Consider the following 27,948-nt stretch of genomic DNA (forward strand, 5'->3'; position numbering starts at 1 on the left):
CGATTCAGTGGAAGGCTGTTCAGAATCGAATTAGTTGAATGCCCCGGCTGCCGGTATTTTCCCGGCGTTTGATGTTTGCGCATGCGCGGCTTGGGCCCGCTCCTGTCATGGGACTGATCTTCTCAAGAAGTTGCGTGAGTTGGTTAGTATTAATCTGCGGAAAGAAGGAATGCCTTGTGCTGCCGATTGTTAAACCTGGGAGGCATCCGACAGGCCTATTGCTCTCACTTTACCCTATATAAAATAATAATAATAGCCTGACGTTTGTTTTGGAGAAGAGGCAGTTACTGATTCGCTGCCAATGTTGGGTTTCGTAAAGGTAGACCTACATATGATGTCCATGATACTGGGAAATAATATTCTGAAAGCTTTTACTATAAAAGAATTAGTAGTAGCGTTTTTGGACATTGAAAAAGTTTATGATTTGCTATAGAGGGAGGGGCTTTTGATTAAACTCAGTTAGCTTGTTACTAGTGGTGGCTTTTGCACCTAGCTATTGGACTTTTTTTGTTTAGCTGGTCGTTTAGAGTGAGAATGGGTGAAGAAATCCAATCAGAGTTTGCGGTGGATAACAGGGCCCTTTCCCAGATAGAGTCATTAGTCCAATATATTGTTTAATCTGATAATTAATAATATTGTCTGTCCTGAGTTCCTTCGGCATTTTGTGTGTGTTGTTCAAGATTTAATAATGCTTTATTGATCCCGAGTGGGAAATTATTTTGTTAAGTACAACAGCAACATTTCAAAACACACTTACCAATAATAATATTATAATGTGAACTAATATTAAATATAATATTAGCTAAAAGGTGCACAATAATAATATACACAATAATAATTTACCAACGTGCAGTAATGTATGAAATAAAGCAGAGACTAATGGCGTTTGCACTCTACTTTGCAAGCTTGGGAATGGGTGGTGTGATTTTTGTAATATCCTAGAGATAGAACATGGGATCAAGGTGCACCACAGATATTTGCTAGAATGTAGGAAGCTGTTTAGGCAGTTATTGGGTAGATCTCAGGTGCCTAGTTTGCAGGATGTTCTGGCACCAGAGGCAAGGATGATTAAGTCATTTAGGGCTGTGGTGAACTTTTTAATTAAAACAGGTTTGGGGGGTAGGATCTGATCCCCATCGTGGCTCCTTTCATTCTCTATTACAAAAGGTGGCGGTAATGCACTTTCCTGATAGGTGTGAGCCGCCATTAGCTCAAAAGAAGAAGAAGACCACTTTTGTTTTGCTTATGTGTCAGCCTCACCAGTGGGTTTGAGTTGAGGCTGGAAGTATTGAAGACACAGTGAAGCTGATTGGGATTAGAGCAAAGGGCTGAAACTGCTGTTGGGAAATTTCTCTCAGGAAGAGAACGAGGCAGTAGGAAGTGAGGGAGAAGACGGAGGCTGCGAACAGGAGGTGGCATTGGATGATTGGAGTTGTATGGAGAAAGGCGAATGGCAGGTTTCTGGGAAATGGAATAATAAGTGGCTGACTGAGGGTTGTAGTGGCTTATCATTCAGCCATGAAGGCAGGAGATGGGATTTAAATAAAAGATGGAAGGGAGAGTAAGTTTTTATTGAGTTTTGAATGTGGACCTGTTTCTGGTATCAATCCAATTAGACTAACCAAGGATTTGGGGGGGGAAAGCATTAGGAGATATTGTGGGTACAGAACCCTTGAGGTGGTCACTCTTATCATTTTGTAAAGATAGCAATCTGATAAATCTTGGGGGGGTTAGAAACTAGCAGGAAGGAAAATAATACCAATATAGACAGTTCTTAGAAAAATAGAGGGCTATGGATAACCCTAGGTAATTTCTAAGGTGCGGACATGTTTGGCACAGCTTTGTGGGCTGAAAGGCCTGTGTTGTGCTGTAGGTTTTCTGTGTTTCTATATTATTTTGTACAACAGTGGCTTTGGGGAGTAATCTCAGACTGCCTTTAGATGCATGCATGGACTAAGTTAAAGTAATTTAGCTGGGGAAAAGTTGTGGATGTTAAATATTTAAAAGTAGTTAGAACAAATAGCTTGTCAGTGTTGATTAAATTTGATGGAAAAGAGTTGTTGGATAAGGTTAATTTAGATTATGAGTTATATGGTTCAAGTCTATATGTGTTTGCATATAGATGCTTTCAATGCCAGAAGTTTGGTCATGTAGCAGCTGTGTGTAAGGGTAAAAAGTGATGTGGTAGATGTAGTGGAGAACATGGTTGTGGTAATTGTGGAGAAGGTGTCAAGCTAAATTGCAGCAACTGTGGAGGAGAACATTGCTTATGCAGGCTGTCCTGTATATAAGAAGGCTATGGAAGTGCACCATGTTGGGGTGGAAATGGGTATATCATATGCAGACGCTCTGCAGAAAGTACAGAAAACAGACCTACTAATATCCAGAATACAGATAGTTTAAAGACAGTGTGTAAAGTGCATAATTCTCCACTACTTTCCACAAAATAAGAAAGCCTTGCTATAACCATTTGTTCCATTATCTTGCATACATGTGAAGTTAGTGAAATAGGTCTGTAACTAGTAGGATCTGATTAATCCATACCACGTTTCAATATAGGGATAACCACCGCTGATTTCCAGGAAGAAGGAATTTGCCCACCAACCCATATTGTATTAAAGAATTTAAAAACCAACACAAGTTTTGAGTCCAATAGCTGTATAAACATATTATAACAAACATCATCTTTCCCAGATGATGTCTGACTAGCACCATTTATCAAAGGATTCTCTGTTTATCAACTAAAGTTTGTGACTTCCATGTCAGATGTGCTAAGTTATACAGCACTAACTAAAAGTAGGATATAAAAATTTAAATTATATTTAAAAACTCCAGAAAAGCATCTACAAATAAAAGACTGGACTCTAGAAGTTATTAGTGATGCCTCACAAGGACTTTAAAGGAGGGTTGTTAATGGTTTTCTTAATCTTACAATATAATGCTAGAAGCCTGTTAGCTAATGGTTAAGAGGAGAAATTTATTGAAGATTCGTCAAATTATCCTTTTAATACAAAATAAAAGAGCTCATGCTATAGTTTGAAAAGTAATGACAAGGACAAAGAAAATGTATTGGACAATGTACTGTGATAGCATAGGGAAAGAGATCCAGGTAGGGGAAGTTTGAGGTATGATACAGAAAATGGGGAAGTTAGAAAACTTTATGCATTACTGGTTTTGTATGGAAGGGAGAAGGTTGTAGTTACTGGCTCTGAAAAGGCAGAGTTAATTAGCAAAAACATATGTCGGTGTACATAGTTCAGCCAATTTAAGTAAAGAAGAGAAGTCTTATAGGGAAATAGTTTTGTCAAGCGATCCACAGATTGCAGAGGGAAAAAACAGTATGTTCCAGTACCTGCATAGATGTCGAATTTACGTTTTCTGAAAAAGTGCTATTAATGGTACTGGTCAGACATCATCTGGGAAAGATGATGTTTGTTATATTATGTTTACACAGTTATTGGACTCAAAACTTGTGTTGGTTTTTAAATTCTTATATTCAATATGGATTGATGGGCAGCTTCCTTCTTCCTGGTTGTTATCCCTATATTGAAACGTGGTATGGGTTAATCAGATCCTTTAGTTACAGACCTATTTCACTAACTTCACATGTATGCAAGATAATGGAACAAATGGTTATAGCAAGACTTTCTCATTTTGTGGAAAGTAGTGAAGAATTATCTGTATACCAATCTCGATTTCGTAAAGGGAGATTGACCGTGGACTCTGTTAAGTTTGGAATCTGACGAGTTAATAAAGAGTCAGTAGTAGTCATTTTCTTTGATATAGAGAAAATGTCTAATACGTTACAACCATAAGGTTTGCTGATTAAACTGGAAATGATGGTAGAATGTTCAATTGGATTCAAGATTTTATGCAATAGAAAAATACAAATTGGGGTGGGAACAACATTCATGAAGGAGTATGAGATGGAATGGGGCTCCATGGGAGTATGTGTAGCCACTTCTTTTTAATAATATGATTAATGATTTTTTTTTAATGTTGTCTCAGACATTTCCAAATCATTACATGCTGATGTGGAAGAGAGGGTAGAATATAAATTATATATTTGGGAAAATGCAGGCAGCTATTAATGAAGTATGAGGAATGGGAACATCAGTGGGGGTTTAATTTTTCTGTTGCAAAGACTCCAGTATTTGTTTTTCCAAAAGGAACATTACACCCACAATTGATCTCCAGTTTTATGGTAAATCTCTTAAACAAGAGTCAGTGGTAAAGTTTCTGGGCATGTGGGTGTGCATGTAAATAAAATTCTAGAGAAGTGTGAAAAAAAACCTTAAATGTGTTTAGGTGGCAAACACGAGGAAATCTGCAGATGCTGGAAATTCAAGCAACACGGGTCTCGGCCCGAAATGTCGACAGTGCTTCTCCCTATAGATGCTGCCTGGCCTGCTGCGTTTCACCAGCATTTTGTATAATGTGCTTAGTTGGGTGTGATTGGGGTGTGAGTTGGAGGTGACTTAAACAAATGTATATTGCTTTAATCAGATCTGGTTTTGATTATGCATGCATTGCTTATGGGTCAGCCTTGCCAGTGTAGATAAAGTTCAAGCTCAAGCATTGAGATTATGTTGTGGTGCTATTAAATCATATCCAAATTTGGCATTACTGATTAGAAATGGGTGAAGTACCTTTACATCTACACAGGTTACAGTTAGTGGTGTTTTTTGGGTTAACATAGGGGACATAAAGGTTGGTCATCCAATATTGGTAACATTAGTAGAAGGTTGGGAGCATTGTGTTTGTAAAGTCTTCAGTTTTGGGTGAATTGGCACAAAATCTTATGTTGTTTAATGTGGGTGGTGGCGTAGTGGCATCAGCATTGGACTTCGGAGTGAAGGCTTCGGAGTTCGAATCCAGCCAGCTCCAAAAACCTGCATTGGCTTTTCCCTTTGCTAGTGGTTGATTTGTATCAGTGGTACAGGAAGTTCAGCAATAAATGCAAGGCAGATATCATGGATTCTTGCATATCTATATAGATAGTTCAAAAGATCCAGTGACCAGTCATACAGGTGCTTCTGTTTGTGTTCCAAAGTTTCAGTTAACTATTAAGAAAAGATTATTAGACAAAGTATGTCTGAGATGGTGGAATGGATTGAAGAAGTACACCCTGATTATGTACTTATATGCTCTGATTCATTCTCAGTCTTGACATCTGTAAAAACAGATAATTCGAATTATAAACCAGACATTCTTCTTGAGATTGGACAACATCTGTTGAGGCTGCAGGATCTAGGCCTGTGTATACATTTCATATGAGTTCCTGCCCATGTTAGGGTTGAAGGAAACAAGGTGGCCGACATTCTCCAATAGGATTCCATCACTAAGCTCATCTTCCCACCCCACCCCTTCCACTTTCCACTGGGATTGCTTCCTACACGACTCGCTTGTCCATTCATCCCTCCCCACAAATCTTCCTCCTAGCACTTATCCTTGCAAGTGGAACAAATGCTACACCTGCTCCTACACCTCCTCCCTCATTACTATTCAGAGCCCCAAGCAGTCCTTCCAGGTGAGGTGTTGGGGTCGTATTCTGTGTCCGGTGTGGCCTCCTGCATATTGGTGAGACCCGATGTAGATTGCGAGACTTTCACCAAGCAGCTATGCTCCATCCACCAGGAGAAGTGGGATCTCCCAGTGGCCACCCATTTTAATTCTACTTCCCATTCCCATTCCAATATGTCTATCCATGGCCTCCTCTACTGTCGCGGTAAGGCCACACTCAGATTGGAGGTACAACACCTTGTATTCCGTCTGGGTAGCCTCCAACCTGATGGCATGAACATCGGTTTCTCCAGCTTCTGGTAATGACCCAACCCTCTCTCCTTCACCATTCCCCATCCCCTTTTCCCTCTCTCACCTTATCCCCTTGCCTGCTCAATGCCTCCCTCTGGTGCTCCTCCCCCCATTTCTTTCTTCCACTGCCTTCTGTTCTCTCCTATCAGACTTCCTCTTCTCCAGCCCTTTTTCTCTTTCAGCAATCAACTTCCTGGCTCTTTACTTCATCCCTCCCCCTCATGGTTTCACCTATCACCTTGTGTTTCACGCTTCCCTCCCCCACCTTTTAAGTCTAGCCCTCACATTTTTTTCTCCAGTCCTGCAGAAGGGTCTCAGCCAGAAACGTTGACTGTACTTTTTTCCATAGCTGCCTGGCCTGCTGAGTTCTGCCAGCAATTTGTGTGTGATTCCTTTCCGAATGATCACTTAAAATTAGGGATATAAATGTAGTGGTGCCTTTGCATGAGTGGGAGGTGAAAGCCATTATTAATAGGTCTATTGTGGCAACAAAATTGGGATAAGGAAAAGAAAGGCCAACATTGTTATTAAATTCAGAGGATGGTGGGAATGCAACTGGTAGATGGGTATAAAAGGAGAGAAATTATTCTTGTATTGTTTACATATTGGATATGTGTATACAAGTATACAATGTTAAATAATTCCTTGTTCAGAATGAATATGCATGGTACAGGCATTTGTAGGGAGTGTACTTGTCAAAAACAGTGCGGCATATATTGTTTGAATGGAGTTCCTATGAGATGCAAAGGAAACATCTAATTGCAAAATTGAGATCTTTGGGACAGACGTGGTTTAAAATTGAAAGTTCATTAGGATATCACTGCCATCATAATGTATATAAATTAGTATTTGACTTTCTGAGAGGGGTGATTTAGTCAGTATACTTCATGTCTGTTTGCTCCACATTCCAACTCAGTAGGTGGTGGTAATGAACCTGATGTTGATCTGCCAAATGCCATTAAACTTTGCAACAAATACTGCTGTTTTTTTTAAAAAATGATGGATGTGCCTCTCCTGCGGTCTTAAAGCCACTAGATAAGCGTAAGTATTGAGATTGTGCTTATTGTGTGTATTAAATCATCCCCACTTTCTGCATTACCGGTAGAAATGGGTGAATTGCCTTTGAATCTACACAGGCTGTTAGCATTAGTTTATTGGGTTAATGTAAGAGGGCATAAAGTAGGTTGTCCAAATATTGGGAACATTAGAGTGCTGGGAGCACTTTATTTATAAGGTTTTCAGTTTTGGGTGGATGGGAAATGAATGAGCACAAAATCATGGGTTGTTTAATGTGGACTATGATTCCAATCTACCTCTTTCTGCCACTTCTCCCTTTGCCTGTAGTTGATTTAAGCCTTCAAGGAAAGATTAAGATGAAAATTGATTGTATATCTGTGGTACAAATAGTTCAGCAATATACAGAAGTCAGGTAGTATGGTTTCTTAGATAGCTGTACAGATGGTTCAAAAGATCCAGTGACAGTTCACGTGTTTCTATTTATGTTTCTAAGTTTCAGGTGACTATCAAGAAAAGATGACCAAAGTATCATTGTTCACATCTGAGATGGTTACTATCATTTTAGGTTTGAATTGGGTCAAAGTATGCCCTGATTATGTAATTCTGTGTTCCAGTTTGTTCCCGGTTTTGATATTTATTAAAATTAAAATTACTAGATTGAAATATTTTGGACAGGCTCAGTTTAACATGGATTGGTTAGGATATCACTGCCATTGTTGTAAAGTATTAAGGTGCAAATTTGACTTTCTGAAAGGCATTAGACAATTTGATATTATTTGAGGTATTTTTGGAGGAGGGGGAAATAGAAGTGAGCGTACTTCCTTGCTCTTTGCTCTACACTCCTGCTCAGTAGGTGGCAGTAGTGCACCTTCTGTTGGTCTGCCAGCTGCTTTTAATATTACTAGAAGACTGCTGGTTTGCCCCAAGTATAATGCAAGAAGCTTCTGCTTTGTTGGTTGAAATTAATATTGTTTAACTTCAAATATTGCAAAAAATATGGTAATTGTCTTTCTAATAAAGCGTACTTTGGGTGTGTGTGTTTGCACACTGAAATTGTCAGGCATTTAAAATTACATCTCGGTGTTGAGATGCAAACTATTTAGCAGGCATTTCAATATCACTGGCACAAAATTATACCATTATGTGGACCTTCCAGTTTGCAAAGTAATTTGTGTAAATTGAAGAAAATGGAAGTATGTCTTCCCCATCAAGACTCCTCTGGGAAGTTAGATGGACAGGACTTATCTATTTGATATAAAACTCCCCTATAAACAAGACATTCCTGGATTGAAGTGTATGCTGCACTCATTTTACCTGTAATAATTGGTAAAGGATGTACAATGTATTTGTGATATTGCTACCATTATCAATGACAGGTTTCCAAAAATTGGGGAAATTATCTTCAGGTCTATTCACCTGGAAGTTACAATGTACTAGTGGTGAAATGAGTAATGATTTTTTTCCCACTGAGTTACATTGAAAAACTACCATTTTGGCAGAGAAGCTACAATACTTACTCATTTAAGGTAACTGAATGAATTGCACGAAGGTTAAGGAACCTGTGGATTTATGGCTGAAGATTACATTTTACTCTAATTTTAATAATTAAAATGTGTTTTAAAGCATGCCTCTGACACTTTAGTATGTGATGACAATAAAATGTCTAGGCTTGCATATCCGAGTTCACAACTGGTACAACATATCAAGGGGAAAAGTAAACTGTATCTGTGGCTGGAAATGGAGCAAAATTATAACAATGGGGTTTTGAACTGAAGATTGGAGACTTGTAGATTGATTCTGCTACATCTGGAGTCACATTGAGGAAGTTTTCTGGAATTACAAGATGTGCAGCCACATTAAGAGGATACCACATCAACTGCCTTTTCCAAATGAGAAGGCCTGCTGAGTTCCTCCAGCATTTTGTGTGTTGCCCAATTGCCTTTCCACTTATTTATTACTGAAGCACTGCACTACAGACCATCAATGGAAGCAAATTTGTTTCTATTCTGTTCAGACAGAATGTGATAGATTCCTGGAAGTGATTTTCAATAATACCATTAACACAATTAGAGAAAAAATTATTACTCCTTTCACCTTTATTGCATTGGACCTTCCCATCCCTGTTTTTGGAAACCTGTCAAAGATAACTGCACTAATATCAGAAATATGACATTGCATTCTTTACCAATTGTTACAAGCAAAAAAATGAGAAAAAATCTTTCTACATCAATACCAATATTAAGCAATTTCCCTTGGGTCACTAACTCACAGCCAGTACAGAAGCTGCATGTGATCACCTTGCCCTGATCTTTCCTCCTTCCCTGCATTTCAATTTTACTGATTAGGAACTACTTGATATGCTCTTTTCCTGCTTGTGAAGTGCTTTCCCTGGAATGCTAGATCCACTTTGAGATCTTGGGCAGGTATTAGGATCTATGCAATCTGCATTGAATTGATAATGGTTAAATGCCACTTAACCATGATAAACTAAAGGGATAAAAAGGAAGTAAGATTTGTAAAGACTGGAAAGATTGAGGCAATATGTGTGTTATGTAATTTTACAAATCTCACTGTAACAAAGATAGAAATGCACTATTCAGTAAATACTATCGCCTTTGTTCTTACTTTTTATGTTCAAAGTAAAGTTTTTCTAGTAGTTGCAATATTTACATAAAGTCAACATCTTATAAGGAAAAGGAACAGGATTAATTTAGCTAACCTGATTATCATGAGTATTTCAATATATGTCTCAGTCCTAAGTAGTAGGCTTGCTTATTTTTTCTGAGCCTGTTCCTCTGCCTTCCGAACTCTGATAAATATGGGCCTTATCAATGAAATGACAAAATAGTTTCTTCCATGACAAGGTAATCCTTTTTATTTGGTAACAATACCATAGCTCAATAATTCATGTTCAGTCTCAGACCTTTTCTAATTACGTATAATAAGACATCTTTTCTTCTGTACTTAATTCTGAAAGGCCAAGATAAAATTTGTTTTCGTAATCTGATATTATGCATGTTATATCTGCATGTTAGCTTTCAGTGATTTGTGTCCATTTAAACGTCAACATTTCCATATCTTACATGTTTCCCCATTATGTTCCATTTGCTATGATCTCATCTATTCATTTATTTATCTCTCCTTGAAGCATTTTCACACTCTTTTCTCTCCTCTGTATCATCACAAAAACTTGGAAATATGACATTAGGTCCCATCAGCCAAATCATTGATATAACTAAGGTGAGAACAAGTCAAGCAGGTTTAAGATGATGGGTAGAAGGTGATTTCACTTCTGTCTGTATTCTACCATGGTTGTAGATATGCCAAGTGGGCCAGAATGTACTAATAAAGTGCTAAAAACTAAGTTAATATTATCCATGGACACATTTTAGATACAGCACACCTGGGGAAAAAGTGGGGGAAAGGCATTGAAAGAATCATGGAACAAAGATATGGCTGGTGAAGCAGGTTAGTATAAAGAAATCAAAAGACAGTAACAGAAATAAATGGAATCAGAGCCTCTAGGGATGTGATGGAGTGATCTTGTCTGAAAGAGTTAGGACGGACTCCTCCATATAGGTGCATGGAAGACTTTCCAAAGGAATTGGCAGCTTGGGTGAGTATAGGTGTATAATACCCATAGAATAAGTAAACAAGTATAGATGAAGTTAGCAAACTTTTTTTAAATGAAAACTTTTAGCAATCTCACTTGTGTAGTTTTGCCACCCGTCTGTTAAACCATTGAAGAAATAAGGGAAAAATTACTTTAGGCTTTCCACAAGCTTAGCTATTGTTACCTTTCTGATTGTTTTCTCTCATTAATTGATGCACAGGAACTCACAAGGCTATCAGAATATTTCATTGAATTTTAGTAAATTAAGTGTGAAGTAAAACATTTTAGTAGAAGTTGATAGGTGGCCAAATATCATGAAAATTAAATATATTAATGGCAATGAGGGCAATTGGGTCTGTATGTATAAAATGCACAAGACACCAGAAATAGCTAAAGTATCAAACATTACTGGAGTAATTGTAACAGCCAAGATTAATTAGCCAGCAGCTAAAATGTCTGTAGTTGATTGGTTCATTAATTAGTATTGATGGAAGTCCTTTCTGCTGCTGAATTTACTGTGTTCAAGTACTTGAGACCAGCTATGGCATTAAGCTAAAAAAAATTGTATAAAATCAGTTTGCATTCTGTTTAAAGTCATGCCCTAATTTACAGCAGACTTTGATTGTATGTGTTTCAATATCATCATTACTATGATGTCTGAGACAATTAGCTTCATAAATGTGCTTTTAGGTTTTATTACTGCATCTGTAAGCAAAGGCATGTTAACAATAAGTAGACATGACGTTTGATATATATTCACCACAGGAGGGCAGTGTCTATCAGCCCAGGCAACAATATTCAATCCTATTCTATCTAATATCTTGGGTTATAACAATACAAGAGAGTATTTTCTCAGGGGTCTATGCCTGCTTCCATGGGAACAATCCCATTAATCGTATTTTTTATTTCCCTTGCTGCTTCAGCTTAATTTTTCTTGCACACCAGCTTATCAACTTTCCTGTGAATCCTTTTGCAATTAACCTATATTTTTGGTGATTTACAGCAGCTGGTTAACCTACGACATGCCTTTGGAGGAAACTCACAGAACAATGGAAACAGGCACTAGCCGAGGCCAGGATTGAACCCTGGTTTCTTGAGCTGTGACGCAGCATCACTAATTGCTGTGGCATTTTGCTAACTGGATCTTCTGCTAAACAATAACCAGATTTTGGATCCATATAGTTAAACATTGCAGATGTTTGAGTATTTTGGTTTCCTGTTTAATCGATAGTTTATCTTATTACATTTTTGGTTAATGTGGAAGAGTTGGTTTGAAGAGTCTGTTTCCATGCTCTATTACTCTATGACTGTGATTCTATATATAAAAAATGTCTTTTAATCATCGAATAACTGGTGTAATAGTTAAGAGTAACAAATTCGGATTGGTAGATCTTTAACTATGCGCAGTCAATGTTAGGTCACTGCTTTAGTCAGGAGTGGTTTCTTAGATCTTGTGCAGTGAGATCTAGCTTAGAATTCGGAACTCCTTTGGTTTAGTAGAGATTCCAGAAAAGGAGGCAAAGGGGGTGATAATTTCGGAGATAACTTTGTCTTAGTTTACTATTTTTTAATTGAGAGTTTTCATTTACAGGCAGCTACTGAGTAAAGTAAGGGTTCTGTTTCTGAGAACTGTGTGTAAGCCAATTTCTCTGAAAGTCACGTATGCCCATCTTCAATAGTAATCCATATCAAATCACTCTATATGTGTTTGCTGTAATTTTTTCATTTCACCCTTATGTGATCTGTAAGTAACATAATGGAATATATGCTGTATTCAATCATTAATAAATACAATGAAATGTATTATCACTTGTGAAAAATACTTTACAATGTATGGGAGCATCTGCATAATATTGCATTCTTGTAAGTCAAACTTGGATTTTACTTAACTTTAACTATAATTTTAAAAATATTTTCTTCACTTTTAATCATTTTAAATGCATTTGAACTATAAAAATCTGTTATAGCTCTGTCAAAAATGAGATCTCTTGGCAGCAATCTGACTCAGTAAGCATAGACATGGTGACAGTTCCAGTGGATGTCCACAACAAGATTTGGCCTGTTGTTTTAAGGAAATGAATAAAAGCAGTAAATACAGTGGTTATTATCTTGTAAAACTGGCTGTTAACAATTGAGCCTTCCTTCCTGGTCTTTGGGAATCTGAAATAGAATGTAGAGAAAAAATTCCCTTGCATGATAATATATAAATTTCAACATCAGAGATTGCAGTATTGGAATTATTCAATTATCCATGCTACAAAGGATCCTCACACTGATTGGAGGCAAGCTGTCTACTCTGAATAATAGAGACTTCAGTTCAGAATTCAATCTTCTGCAATAAGAGAATGTGTTTCTGTATTAAATGAAGCTCACTTGTTATTATTCAGTAACTGCCTCCAATTTTAGAGTCATAGAATACTATTGCACAGAAACATGCCCTTTAGCAAATCATTAATTTGCCTAGTACCATTGACTTTCACCAGGACCATAACCTTCCGTACCCCTCCCATTCAAGATCTTGAAGATCTTAAGCCGATAAGGTATAGGAGCAGAAGTAGGCCATTCAGCCCATTGAGTCTGCTCCGCCATTCAATCATGGGCTGATCCATTTCTTCCAGTCATTCCCACTCCCCTGCCTTCTCCCCATACCCTTTGATGCCCTGGCTAATCAAGAACCTATCTGTCTCTGCCTTAAATACACCCAATGACTTGGCCTCCACAGCCGCTCATGGCAACAAATTCCACAGATTTACCACCCTCTGACTAAAGTAATTTCTCCACATCTCTTTTCTAAATGAACATCCTTCAATCCTGAAGTTGTATCCTCTTGTCCTAGACTACCCTACCATGGGAAATAACTTTGCCATATCTAATCTGTTCAGGCCTTTTAACATTCGGAATGTTTCTGTGAGATCCCCCCTCACTTTCCTGAACTCCAGGGAATACAGCCCAAGAACTGCCAGACGTTCCTCATATGGTAACCCTATCATTGCTGGAATCATTCTTGTGAATCTTCTCTGAACCCTCTCCAATGTCAGTATATCCTTTCTAAAATTATGAGCCCAAAACTGCACACTATACTCCAAGTGTGGTCTCACAACTGCCTTATAGAGCCTCAGTATCACATCCCTGCTCTTATATTCTGTACCTCCAGAAATGAATGCCAAAATTGTATTCGCTGCCTTCACCACCAATTCAACCTGAAGGTTAACCTTTAGGGTATCCTGCTTAAGAACTCCCAAGTCCCTTTGCATCTCTGCATTTTGGCTCCTCTCCCCAGCTAAGTAATAGTCTGCCCATTTATTTCATCCACCAAAGTGCATAACCATGCACTTTCCAACATTGTATTTGATTTGCCACTTCTTTGCCCATTCCCCTAAACCATCTAAGTCTCTCTGCAGGCTCTCTGTTTCCTCAACACTACCCACTCTTCCACCTATCTTTGTATCATTGGCAAATTTAACCACAAATCCATTAATCCCATAGTCTAACCTTAAGTGTTGAAATCAAACCCACATCCAACACTTGCGTTAACAGCTCATTACATGTTTGCATCACCCTCTGAGTAAAGAAGTTCCCCCTCATGTTCCCCTTAAACTTTTCACTTTAACCCATTATTTCTAGTTGTAGTGTCACCCAACCTCAGTGGAAAAGGCCTGCTTGTATTTACCCTATGTATAGCCCTCATAGTTTTGCATATCTCTATTGTTATGAACCCCGTAACTGGGTCACTTACCAGCAAAGATAGAGAGGTCCGTTGAAGTCTGATGGTACTATTTTTAACAGTATTTATTGATAAAAATACACAAAAATAATATCAATGCAAACATACAGATAATATACATCGTCAATACTAAATCTAAAAGCGCGGGTATAATAATAATCAATAAGAAATAGCTCTATCGTTGTCTGGGGATGATGTATTGTCCGATGGAAATATAAAAGTCACTCAGTTCATTCAGGCTGCAGCTTTTTGGTTGGAGAGAGAGACAGATTTTTAGAACTTGGCAGCTTTTCCTTTTTATGATGTCGATCCTTCGAAATTTCGTTGGTGGCCTCTTCTTTAGCTAAGCCGTTCTTCTGTGGTAAGGCCCGCCAATTCCTTGGCAAATGGAAAAGGACGCACGTGGGCCCCCACCGGCTGTCGCTATTAAACGCTGTCACGGGATTTCTAGCGTTTCTCCTGGTGCGTCTGAAGGGGTTGTTCCCCAGACCCTCTTTTATCCTTACTCACGGGGTCTCAGATGTCAATCAGGTTGGGATGATGCAATCCCTCAACCAGCCCACTCTGGTCATTCCCTGAGGGCTTCAATGAATAGTACAGTACTCAATACACAATTCTGTCTCCAAGAGACAATAGTCGTTATCAATGGTTCTGCCTTTCTGGGGGCCAGGACACATTCCAAACCCTTGTGGATTCTGCGTGTCTCTCTCTCATTTCCTGGGTCCCAGACCTGAATTAATAGCGATCTTGCGATTCTCAAGAAGGAGGGGGCTACTTTGTACCCTTCGGCCCCTCAGAGTTGTGGCACGTTCATAACACTATCAAATCTCCTCTCAATCTTCTATGTTCTAGGGAGTAAAGTCCTAACTTATTCAACCTTTCCCTATAACTCAGATCCTTAAGACCTGGCAACATCCTTGTAATGTAAATTGTCTCTGCCCTCTTTCAAGCTTATTTACATCTCTCCTATAGGTAGGTGACCAAAACTGCACCCAATACTCCAAATTAGGTCACACTGGTGTCTCATACAACTTCAACATAACATCCCAATTCCTGTTTGCAATGCATTGATTTATGAAGGCTAAAGTGGCAAAAGCTTTCTTTACGCTCCCATCTATGCCACCACTTCCAATGAATTATGGGCCATTATTCCCAGATCCCTTTGTTCTCCCACACTTCTCATTGCTCTGCCTTTCACTGTGGAAGACTGACCTGGTTGGTAATACCAAAGTGCAACACTTCACATTAGTCTGCATTAAATTCCATCTGCTATTTTTAAGCCTATTTTTCCAGATCCTATTGCAAGCTTTGACAGTCTTCCTCCCAATCCATTACACCACAAACTTGGTGTCATCTGCAAATGTACTAACCCAGTTTACCACATTATCATCCAGATCGTTGATAGAGATGACGAACAATGACAGCCCCAAACCATGCAGCACACCACTAGTCAGAGAGGCAAACTTTTACAACCGCTGCGATGCTAATGTCTAATCCAGTTTACTACCTCATCTTGAATGCCAAGCAACTGAACTTTCTTGACCAACCTCCCACGTGGGACCTTGTCAAACGCCTTGTTAAAGTCCATGTAGACAACATCCACTGCCTTGCGTTCATCAATTTTCCTGGAAACTTCCTTGAAAAACTCTTGTAACACTCGCTTCACCTAGTGGCTTAACATAAGGGGTGATAACCCCCCCCGCCTGGCCAAACTTAAGAAATCTAGTTTGGGTGGATACTGAGCTATGTGTCCCCTGTTACAAATCAGTACCTTGAAATAAACAGTACACAATATGCGATTACATGATTAAGCTTTATAACTCTTACTTTGACTATATGGTTAGTAGAGAAACAAAATATTTTTAAAAAGGGCCCAAATCTTATTAAACAGTCTGTGCACAAAGTTGGAGCTCACTCATAAGCCAATCAGTCCCCATCGACCTCCTCCAGTCGTCACTGCCCTTCGGACCCTCGCTCTAAGTCCACTCCTTCTTGCAGTCTACCAAATCTTTCCATTCACATCTTCCATCTACATCTCTCTCTCTCCTTCTCTCTGGCAAAAGCCCATGAAAGCAACTGCTTCCAGATTCACAAGACAGGGCAACAAAATCCTGATTGGCTAACATGCATCCACAGTCCTGTTATCTCCAGCCATAACCCAAACATTGCTGCTACTGAGAAACCGTTACTTCAGCAGTGAACGTTACAAAACAAACCCAATACATTAGCAGTGAAACCTTACAGCGTGTTACACTCTGTAAGATTAGTTAGGTATGACTTGCCATTAACAAAGTCATATTGACTATCCCTAATCAGTCCCTATCTATCCAAATACTGATGCATCAGTTCCCTTAGAATACTTTCCAATATTCACTACCCACTACTGATTGTCAGGCTCACTGGCCGATAATTTCCTGGCTGCTTTGTAGAGCCTTTTTTAAACAACAGTGTCTGAGGGAACACCTTAGCAAGCCCTGAGGATTTATCTACCCTAACTTGCCTCAAGACATCATACACTTACTCCAGTGTAACCTGTATAGGATACATGGCCTTGCTCCTGCATTGCCTCACATCTGTAGGCTCCTGTAGAGTTTTTCAAGGAAGTTATAGCCAGGGTGGTAATAGGGACAAGCTCCCTATTAAATGCTCCCAAAGGTGTGCGCCTTAAATAGCCAGAGAACACTAAGTCCAGCTCCTGGCCTCCAAGTGTGGCAGAACTATTTCTCCTGTGAGGAGAAGGGGCAAAGACGGGAGACTGGTTCCTTAAAACCAGTCACTTCAGGCAGATGGGGCTCGTCAGCCTAGGAGAAGGAAAATTGATCTCAAACCTATTCCCACTCAGGAAAGGCTTTAGGAGTAAGCCCAAGGAAAAATCTGGAGTTGGAGTCCCTAAGGCAGTCCTACGTTGAGCTCAATGTTGGTTGGCAACTCCTGTGATGCTGCTGATACCAAACTGTATCAGTCTCTGCCATTCCTTTGGGTTCATTAGATGCATGGAGAGGGGAAGCTTATTCTCCATGGCGTATTGCCCAAGCTTGCACATCTAGGCAGCTAAGACGCAATATCCATGGTCAACATAGGGACATGTTCGGCACAACTTTGTGGGCCGAAGGGCCTGTATTGTGCTGTAGGTTTTCTATGTTTAACTTTGACTGGCAGAGGCGTGGCTCAGATAGAATCTTATGTCCATCTTCTGAGTAAGTACAGATGCAAAAAATCCATTTAAGACCTCCCTTAAATGGATCACCAACTTGATATGCCAGAGGACTAATTTAGTCCCTTGCTATCCTTTTGCTCTTAATATATCAGTAGAAGCTATTAGTATTCTCTGTCTTCTTCTAGCCCTCCTGATTTCCTTAAGTATTCTCTCACATTTCTTGTACTCCTCAAATACCTCATTTGTTCTTGCATGCATATACCTGCTGTGCCCTTCCTTTTTCTTAACCAGGGCCTCAATATCTCTGGAAAACCAAGATTCCATAAACCTGTTATCCTTGCCTCTTATTCTGACAGGAACATACAAACTCTGTACTCTCAAAATTTTGCTTTTGAAGTCCTCATATTTATCAAGTATACCTTTGCGAGAAAACAAGCTATCCCAATCCATATTTGCCAGATCCTTTCTAATACCATCAAATTTGCCCTGTTCCAATTTAGAATCTCAATCCAAGGACCTGACTTTTTCCATAATTATCTTGAAACTAATGGTATTATGATCACTAGATGCACAAGTTCACTACATAAACTTATGTCACCTGCCCTGTTTCTTTCCCTAATGGAAGAACTAGTGTTGTACTCACTCTAGTTGAGACTTATATGTACTAATTAAGGAAATTTACCTGAACTCATTTGACAAACTCTTTCCCATCCGGCCCTTTTACAGTATGGGAGACTCAGTCAATACAATACAATACAAATACTTTATTGTCATCAAACAATTGATACTAGAGTGTACAATCATCACAGTGATATTTGTTTCTGCGGAAAGTTCAATATGTGGAAAGTTAGAATCACCTACTATCAGAATCTTATGTTTCTCAGTTTGTGATCTCTCTAAAAAGTTTGCTCCTCTAAATCCCACAGACTGTTGTTGAGTAGTCTATAATATAATCCAATTAATGTGTTTATACCTTTCTTATTCCTCAGTTTATCCCTCCCACTAAAACAACAGAACCTTGGAACAGTGAGCTGTCAGTCCTGCCCTTCCTGCAACCAATTCTCCCTATGGCTATGTCATAATTGCACATGCTGATCCATGCCCTAAGCTCATCCACCTTTTCTACAATACTCCTAGTATTGAAATATACACAACTCAGAACATTAGTCCCATCATGCTCAACCTTTTGATTCTTGATCTTGTATGTAGGGTTAACATCTTTTTCCACAACCACTCCACTATCTGTTCTTGTGCTTTGGTTTCCATCCCCCCGCAACTCTGGCTTAAACCCACCAAAGCAGCACTTGCAAACGTACTTGCTAGAATATTAGTTCCCTTCCAGTTCAGATGCAAACTCTCCTTTCTATACAGGTCCCACATTCCCTGGAAGAAACCCCCAATAAACATGAAGCCCTCCCTTCTGCACCAAATCCATAGCCATGTATTAAACTGTGTGATCTTCCTATTTCTGTTCTCACTAGCATGTGGCATGGGTAGCAATCCTGAGATCACAAAACCAATCTTTGAAAGTAAACCTTTTTTGATTACCAAAGTGGTAGCAACTCAAAGATAAACCTTCTCGCTAAAACCTGTATAAAGCTGAAAGCAACTGGCAACAGCAACACTTGAGAGGAATCATACAAACAAAGCCATTAGTGTTTCAAATTTTACTCCTGTTAATTGTCCTCCCTGCTACACCTTATCCCTCTTTTACTAATAGAATCTCTCTTAATATCGTCCTTTTTAATACACCACATTAGGCCCATGAGCTTGATGGATTTCTCACCCTACCAAAGTCCGTCTGTTTCAAATGTACAGAGCTGGAAATCTGAACCTAAAACATTAACAACTATTAAAGGAGCTGCGGCCTCACTCCAATGGCATAGATTTTAATTCCATCTGTTACTCAGTGAAAAATACAAACCTTTGCAATTAAATTGTAAACATCTAAGAATTAATACAATGACTTACAAAGCTGCCCATTTTTGAATATTAGTGAAATGCCCATTTGTTTCATGTATAATTAAATACATGATTCTACAGTATTAAAATACTGCTTAAAAGCACCTAATCAGTTTACAATTCAATCGTGAAGTTCTACAACGTGAGTGTGGCCTCATCGCGACAGTAGAGGAGGCCATGGATTGACACATTGGAATGGGAAAGGGAAATAGATTTAAAATGGTGGCTACTGGGAGATCCCACTTCTTCTGGCTGATGGAGTATAGGTGTTTCTCAGGATGGAGGAACAATACCTTGTATTCTGTCTGGGTAGCCTCCAACCTGACGGCATGAAGATCAATTTCTTGACCTTAATGGTAATGCCCCCCCCCCCCACCATTCCCCATCCCCTTTTCCCTCTCTCACCTCATCTCCTTGTCTGCCTATCACCTCCCCCTGGTGCTCCTCCTCCTCCCATTTCTTCCATGGCCTTCGCTCCTAGTAGATTCCCCTTTCTCCAGCCCTGTATTTCTTTCGCCAATCAGCTTCCTAGCTCTTTACTTCACCCCACCCCTCCTGGTTTCACCTATCACCTTTTGTTTTTCCCTCCACTCCCCCCATCTCTTAAATCTACATCTTTTTTTTCTCCAGTCCTGCTGAAGGGTCCGGCCCAAAACGTCAACTGTACTCTTTTCCATGGATGCTGCCTGGCCTGCTGAGTTCCTCCCGTATTTTGTGAGTGTTGTTTGTGTAGCATCTGTGGCCCAATTCTCCTAGGGTGAACCACCATCACCCTGCCAACAGTGCAATACTTTGGTGTAAATACGGTGTAATGCCCCCCCCCCAGTACACGCTCACAACACAAATGCCAGACAATTCACCAAAGGTGAGTAAATAATTGCACTTCATAGTTATTTCTTAGTGATGGGTTAGTGAAACAGGTAACCTAAAGGTGCCAAATCAGTAAGTTTATCAGTTTGTGCACATAATATTTTAATACGTTGGAGCTCACGCCTCCGGTTCCATCCACAACGACCTTCCGAGCCTTCGGCCACCGTCTGAACCACCAACACCCAGTATCTGCCGCCCTGGAACTGCTGTCCGCTCCTCACATGTCCGTCCTCCTCGCTCACCTCCTGAAAAAGACTGCGAACTCCCACTCAGCTCACACATACAAGATAGCATAACAACTCTCCATTGGTTAGTTCCCCCCTTATCTGCAGTCATAACCCAAACATTCCAGACACAGAAACCCATTACAGCATTAAGTAACATTACAGAGAAGCCATTTCATTATAACAATACAGAGAAGCCAGTTTGTAGCCTGAACAGTTAACATTACAGTACTGGTACTGAGAACCCTACACTTGGATTTCCAGCATCTGCAGATTTTCTCTTTTCCGACACCTCCCTTACCTTTCTCGATCTCACTGTCTCTGCGTCTGGAGACAACTTATCCCCCGATGTCTATTAAAAACCTATGGACTCTCACAGCTACCAAGACTACAGCTTGTCCCACCCTACTACTTGTAAAAGTGCCATCCGCTTTTATCAATTCCTCTGTCTCCATTGCATTCTATTCAAGAATGAAGGAGATGTCCTCCTTTTTCAAAGAAAGGGGCTTCCTTTCCTCCACCATCAACACTGCCCTCAATCGCATCTCTTCCTTTTCATGCACGTCTGCTCTTACTCCATCTTCCCGCCACCCTACCAAGAATAGGATTTCTCTTGTCCTCACCTACCACCCCACCAGTCTCCGCATCCAGCACATAATTTTCCGAAATTTCCACCACCTCCAACAAAATCCCAACGCCAAACACATCTTTCCTTCCCCCCGCCCCCCCCCCCCCAGTTTCTGCTTTCCACAGGGATCGCTCCCTACACAACTTCCTTGTTCATTCATCACACCCCACTGATCCTTCCAGGTGAGGTAACATGACACCTGTGAGTTTGTTGGGGTCATTTACTGTGTTTGGTATCCCAGTGTGACCTCGACATCGGTGAGACCCGATGTAGATTGAAAGACCACTTAGCAGAGCATCTATGCTCCTTCTACCAGAATAAGTAGGATCTCCCAGTGGCCACCCATTTTAATTCCACTTCCCATTCCCATTCTGATATGTCCATCCATAGTCTCCTTCACTGTCGTGATGAGGCCACACTTGGGTTGGAGGAACAACACCTTATATTCTGTTTGGGTAGCCTCCAACCTGATGGCATGAACATTGATTTCTCAAACCTCCAGTAATGCCACCCAACATTCTCTTCCCCCCCCCCCCCCCCCCATCTCCCATTCCCTTTTCCCTCTCTCACTTCCTCTCACCAATCAACTTCCCAGCTCTTTACTTAAACCCTCCCCCTCCAGGTCTCACCTATCACCTGGTGGTTCTCTCTCCCCTCCTCCCACCTTTTAAATCTACTCCTCAGCATTTTTCTCCAGTCCTGCCAAAGGGTTTCGGACTGAAACATCAACTGTACATTTTTCCATAGATGCTGCCTGGCCTGCTGAGTTCCTCTAGCATGTTGCATATGTTGTTCAGATTTCCAGAATTTCCAGATTTTCTCGTGTTTATTCTTCTGATAATATTTGTTTGCTCCATGACAGAAGCGTAGTGCATGGCAAAGTGCCATCCCAGTGCCACTTATTCAGTTATTGACATAATACCTACAAACTGCTGAAATTAACTTCTCACCACAATGAGTTTTCCCGACAAATCTTCCCTAATGTAACCAGAAAGCAGCTGTGAACACAACATTTATTGCTTTTATTGCTGTACTTGTCTGATCTTTAATTGGCTTAATGAATTATCACTCTTCTATCACTTTCAATAGCACGTTTCTGAAAACTACTGCAGGTGCTGTTAGATTTGAATGTGAATTGAAATGTTGCTTTACTGGGAGATTAAGGTATTCACATTGTAGCTTTACTAATCTTGGCAACTGAAAGTGCTTGAATGAAATATAAAATTTGCAATGGATGGTTTGAAACCTTAGCATTCATTTCATTTCTGAGATACACATTCAAATCTAAATTCTGCTCATCACAGGACATTTTGATATACCTTCACATCCACATACTATTATAATCCATGCTTCTAATCATAACTTGAATGTTTATGGTCTGAATTCACAGTTCTGTTTAAATTCGTCAGATATCTTGTGTACCACCCACTTACCCTTTCCTGCTGGCCATGCCTTGTCCACTATGGCCCATGTTTTAATTTGTAATCCTTCCATTTAAATCCCTCAGTGATCTGATTCCTCCCAAACTCTGCAACCTCCCAATACTGTAACCTCTACCTCCCCTGCAAAAGGTTTAATTGTTAATTAAGTGGCATGAATGTGGGTTTTCTCTCTGCCCAGTCATGTAAACTTTTGCTACTATGTTTGCAGTGACCTGATCAGCATTTAGATCACCCCCCCTCCCCCCACAATCAAATCACCAAAGAAAGCAATTAACATCAAATTGCTGCTTGAGGGATCTTGTTGTGGACAAATTTCTTCCTCCCACATTTCTCTACATTAAAGTGTAACCACATTTGAAGCCAAATGAGAGGCCACAAAGAGTGCTTTATAAATAAAACTTCATATTGTATCTAGTGATACCCCTGCAATTTTCTTGTGAAGCCTCAAAGTGCTGAAGATTAGTTTATTATAAACTAATTGTTGACAGTTGTTTGAATATTTTGTCACAATTATCAAAAATTGCAAAACCAGTCATTCGAAGTGGGCAGGAGAGTGTGAATATGAGTGAGGGAAGTACAAGAATCCAAAGATCAGAGATCTGAATGTATGCCTCAAGAATTGGTGGGAACAAAATTGGTTTCGCTTAATGGGGTACTGGGAGCAATACTAGGAGGGGGAATTAGAGGAAGAGGGATAGCTGTTTTGTTGGAATGAACTTTGATTGAATCAGACTGAGACAGTGCTTTAGTGAGACAAATAACTCGGCCTGTTGTAAAAGCTTCAAACAGATTCTAGTGAGTGGAAATTTAGAAAGTTACAGCGAAAAGCCGTTCAGCAATAATAATAATGTCTGTCATTATAAGCGTACATCTTCATGTCGAAGGAGAACAAGTAAAAATGATAATTGAAAGCTAATACAGCTCTAATGGCATTCATAATAATTTAGATTAATCAATGATTGTGATCGGCTTGTCCCATTAGAGATACAGCTGCAGAGTGACTAAGGTTGGGCGTTAAATATTTGGAAATGTATAAATTTTAGGAGCAATAGAAAACACAGAAAATGAAGTAGGATAGCTCTCATATTGAAATCAAGAAGAATCAAGTGGATGGAGCTAAGAAAAAATTACTAGTGTTGTCTGTACGCTCCAAATGTTATACGAGGGGTGATTAGGAAGTTTGTGGCCAAAGGTAGAAGGAGTCAATTTTAGAAAACCTAGCACATTTATTTTTCAGCCTCCCCTAGTGTTGCCACCATGTCCTTGGACCTCCTTGGGTGATAAGCCCTTGAGACTGAGGTAGCAGGTGTCTGATGAAGGCCAATGTTGTCCATTTTCTCAGACATTGCTTCCTTGCAATTTTCAATTATCTGAAACAGAAATACCACAGAAGTTATTAACTTCAAACTTCTTGCGTAATCACTCAAAGAGTTGAATTACATGTGCATGTAACGAGAGCCGTATAACTCATCTCCTTCTACCTTAGGCCAAGACTTATCAATCACCCCAAGACACCAACTTCTATAAAGAAGGGATCCATATGCTCCATGACCTCTGCGCTAAGTGTGTAAATGTAGGAGGGGACTATGCTGAAAAATAAATGTGCTAGGTTTTCTAAAATTGACTCCTTCTACCTTAGGCCACGAACATATCAATCACCCCTCGTAAAAGGTACATGTAAAAAGAGTAATACAATTATTATAGAGGTTCTTAACATACTGTATGAATAGACCAAGAAAACCAAATTAGCAGCAGTAATGTGAAAAATAAATTCATAGAATATACAAGAGTTCTTTTTCCAGATCCATTTCAAAGTAAATTTATTATCAAAATACATATATGTCACCATTGACAACCCTGAGATTTATTTTCTTTGGGCATACTCAATAAATCTCAATAATTATACTCAAACACTCAATAACTGTAACAGGATCAGTGAAAGACTGCCTAACTAGGGTGTTCAACCAGAGTGCAGAAGACAAACTCGGCAAATATAAAAAGGGAAGAAATAATAATAATAAGTACAATAAATAATAGTAAGCAATAATAATTGCTTACTAATAATAGTAAGCAATAAATACAGAGAACGTGAGGTGAAGAGACCTTGAAAGTGAGTCCATTGGTTGTGGAAACATTTCAATGATGGGCAAGGAATGTTGAAGTAAGTTACCCCTTTGGTTTAAGAGCCCAATAGTTGAGGGGTAGTAAATGCTCCTGGAATCTGGTGGTATGAGTCCTGAGGCTCTTGTACCTTCTTCCTTAAGGCAGCGATGAGAAAAGAACATGTCCTGGGTGGATGGGGTCCCTGATGATGGACACTACTTTCCTGTGACAATGTTTCATGCAGATATGCTCAATAGTTGGGAAGGCTTTACCCGTGATGGACTGAGTCATATCCACTAATTTTTGTAGGATTTTTCATTCATGGGCATTGGTGTTTCCATACCAGGCTGTGATGCAGCCAGTCAATATATTCTCCACTACACTGCTATAGAAGTTTGTTAAAGTTTTAAAAGTCATGCCAAATATTCACAAATTCTGGAAAAAAGTAGAGGCACCACTATGCTTTCTTGGTAATGGCACTTATGTGCTGGGTCCAGGAAAGGTTAATTGTTACAGGAGCCTTCAGCAAAGGGAACTCATAACATAGAATTTTATATAAACAGTTTGCTCAAACTGAAATCAGGGTCTTAAATTTTAAAGCAAACAATGTCTTTTTTTTTGTTACCAACTGCAGAAGAAGTCTTCACTTGTTACAAGCTGTAAAACATCATTTATTTAGTAATGGCCATTGATTGTGCAAGAAACTCATAACTTAGTAACAGCTAGTATCAAGAAACAGAACCTTTAGATTATATAAATTTATAGACTGTTTTCTCATTAGTACAACCAAGGGATCAAATGTTCTGCATTTATTTCAGTTCTGTTAAATTGGGGGAGGAAAAACAGGAAACCAAAAAAAACACGGTAGGCATGTTTCCAGTATAGAGCTGATACAAGTTCACCTCTAATTAATTATTTAATGTTGAATCTGCTGACAGTCTGCAAAAAGGTTTTTGTCTTCTCCAGATCATGTTGCAACCCATAACTGCCAAAAATGGTTGGAGTTTATTAACAAAATTCACAAACAGTACAACACAGTACAGGCAATTCAGCTCATGGTATTGTGCCAACTTTTTAATCTACTGTAGGATAAATCTAACTCTTCCCTTCCTCATCAGAACTTTCCATTTTCCTTTCCTCCATGTGGCTACTTAAGAGTCTCTTAAATGTCCCTAATCTACCTGCCTTCACCACCACCCCTTATGGTGCGTTCAGCAACACTCCCTAAAAATCATACCTCTGACATCCCTCTATACTCTCCTCCAACTACCTGAAGTTATGGTCACTACTATTCGCCATTTCAGCCCAGAGAAAAAAGCCTCTGGCTGTCCACGTTATCAATGCTTCTTATCTTCACATCTCTATCAAGTCACTTCTCATCTTTGTTTACTTCAAAGAGAAAAGTAGCTTGCATCCTCATAAGATTTGCTCTCCTATCCAGGCAGTATCCTGATAAAACTCCTCTGCACTTTCTTTAAAGCATCCAGACCAAGCATAAAACTCAAGTATGGCCTAACCAGTGTTTTATAGAGCTGAACATCATCTTGCTGCTCTTGAATTGAATCACCAACAAATGAAGGCCAACATGCTTAACCAGGAAGTCAAGTATGTTGGCCTTCATTCCCTTCCTGTTTCCTCTTTTATCTTCCTCCATGTCTCTTTCTTAACCACTCTATCAACCTATAGTAACTCTGTAGAGCCCTGTCTGATCTTTAGTTCCTAAACCTTAATTATGCTTATTTTTCCTCTTGACTAAATGCTCCACATCTCTTGTCAACCATGGTTCCTTCAGCCTATCATCCTTTTCCTGCCTGAATGGAAAAAAACCTATCCAGAACCCCACCCTCAATAAAACACTTTCCCATAATATCTGCTCCTATCCCTGTCCATGGCTATGGCAACTGTCACTGAAATCCTTACACACTGAGAGATCTGTCAGCTGACCAAGTTCATTGCTGAGTACCAGACACAGTTATATGCTCTCCACTAGTCAGCCTGTCTACATATTGTGTCAAGAACTCTTCCTGGACACACCTAACAAATTCCCCCCACCTAAATCTTTTACACTAAGGAGGTGCAATCAATACTACAGAAGTTAAGATCACCCATGACCATAACCCCGTTTTTTTTAAAATCTTTCCAAAATCTGCCTCCCCTACTGCTCCTTTTGCTATTGGGAGTCTACGGAATACTCCCAGTAGAGTGATTACTCCCTTTCTGTTTCTGACTTCCACACACATGAACATCAATCCCTCCTTGAAGTCCTTCCCTCCCGCAGCTGTGATACTATCCTTGATTAGCAATGCCATTCCCCCATCTCTTTTTACCTCTCTTCCTGTCTCTTTTGAAAAATCTAAACTCCAGAAGATCCAGGAGCCATTCCTGGCCTTGTAACAGCCAAGTCTCTGTAATGGCTACAATGCCATACTTCAATATACTGATCACCCTTAAAACAGATACGTTTCAACCCATGCAACTGACTGCAAAAATGCCCTTTCCACTTTTCATCTTTCTTCACAGTCTCTCTACGTGCTGCATCTGTCACAACCAGGGGTTGCTTCTAAAAGAGAAGTAAGAGTTTTTCTCAGTTTTATACGTGGATTGTATTTTCTCAGTGGCGCTTATGGATATGCAGTGTCCTTGGATTGTTTATCTAATTGTCTTTGGACAAGCTCTGGGTTTTCACTTTGTTTTGCAAGTGTTTCATTTGGTTTCATGGGGATTTTAAGCTCTCTTTGTATTTCTCACTTTTATTCAATTTGGGATAATTTAATTAGAATCAAGTTTTATATCACCAGCATATGTCATGAAATTTGTTAAATTTACAGCAGCAATACAATGAAATACATGATAAATAAATACAGAGATAAAACTGAATTACAGTAAGTGTGTGTGTGTGTGTGTGCATACATCTCTCTCTATATATATATATTAAATAGTTAAAATAAGCAGTGCAAAAGAAAATTAGCATTGTATTTTCAATGTCTTACATTCCTCCAGGGTGTATTTCAGGGAGGCATTCCAACCCCTCGTAGCTCGGTCGTTGTGGTTCCTTGTCTGGTGAAACTCATACTGAATTCTGTGTATTGTGAGTGATTTCAGTTCTTCAAGATTCTGGCATCACACACAAAATGCTGGAGGAACTCAGCACACCAGGCAGCATCTGTGGAAAAGAGTAAGCAGTCGACGTTTCAGGCCAAAACCCTTCATAAGGACTGGATGAACAGCCTCAGCCCGAACCATCAACAGTTTACTCTTTTCCACAGACGCTGCCTAGCCTTCTGAGTTCTGCAGCACTTTCTGTGTGTGTTCCTTGGATTTCCAGCATCTGCAGATTTTTTTGTTTTTGTCTTTGAGATTCTGTATAGTTTGCCTGTTAGTTTTGCTGGTAGTT

At 39.6% G+C, this 27,948-nt stretch overlaps 1 long non-coding RNA gene across 1 annotated transcript in view; it reads left to right on the forward strand.

Moving 5' to 3' along the window:
* The first annotated feature begins 84 nt into the window (after nucleotides 1–84).
* The window catches only part of LOC140733528 (uncharacterized), a 50,707-nt gene continuing 22,843 nt past the window's right edge, over nucleotides 85–27,948 (forward strand). The window contains exon 1 of the long non-coding RNA XR_012100304.1: nucleotides 85–142. This is a non-coding gene — a long non-coding RNA (uncharacterized lncRNA). The remainder of the gene's footprint in view (nucleotides 143–27,948) is intronic.

This window comes from Hemitrygon akajei, chromosome 9 (genome assembly GCF_048418815.1).
Source record: "Hemitrygon akajei chromosome 9, sHemAka1.3, whole genome shotgun sequence".
In the NCBI taxonomy this organism is placed as follows: domain Eukaryota; kingdom Metazoa; phylum Chordata; class Chondrichthyes; order Myliobatiformes; family Dasyatidae; genus Hemitrygon; species Hemitrygon akajei.